This window comes from Sinocyclocheilus anshuiensis, unplaced genomic scaffold, assembly GCF_001515605.1.
Source record: "Sinocyclocheilus anshuiensis isolate Anshui unplaced genomic scaffold, SAMN03320099.WGS_v1.1 scaffold229, whole genome shotgun sequence".
Taxonomy (NCBI): domain Eukaryota; kingdom Metazoa; phylum Chordata; class Actinopteri; order Cypriniformes; family Cyprinidae; genus Sinocyclocheilus; species Sinocyclocheilus anshuiensis.
In genome coordinates, this window is record NW_015537957.1 from 534,137 (window position 1) to 534,370 (window position 234).

The following is a 234-nucleotide window of genomic DNA, read 5'->3' on the forward strand; positions in this document are numbered from 1 at the left end:
AACCAAGGAAACGCTTTAAGCGCCACCTGCTGGCAGAGAGTGAATCTGCGTCTTGTTTAGCTCATCTGCTGTTTCTGTTTCATGCAGATATTGTTTATGTATAGTTTCACAAAACTGAAGTCAGACCATTCAAATTTCGAAATTATACAATCTAATTTAGATTAAAAACTACTCATGTTGCATGTATGCAGCATCTTTGTTTGGATCATGATTAAAATGCAGTGGTTGCCTCTA

The 234-nt window shown here is 36.8% G+C and overlaps 1 protein-coding gene across 1 annotated transcript in view; it reads left to right on the forward strand.

Moving 5' to 3' along the window:
- Nucleotides 1–234, forward strand: part of LOC107665978 (platelet endothelial cell adhesion molecule-like) — a 20,402-nt gene that overhangs the window by 12,155 nt on the left and 8,013 nt on the right. The gene's annotated exons all lie outside the window — the stretch shown is intronic.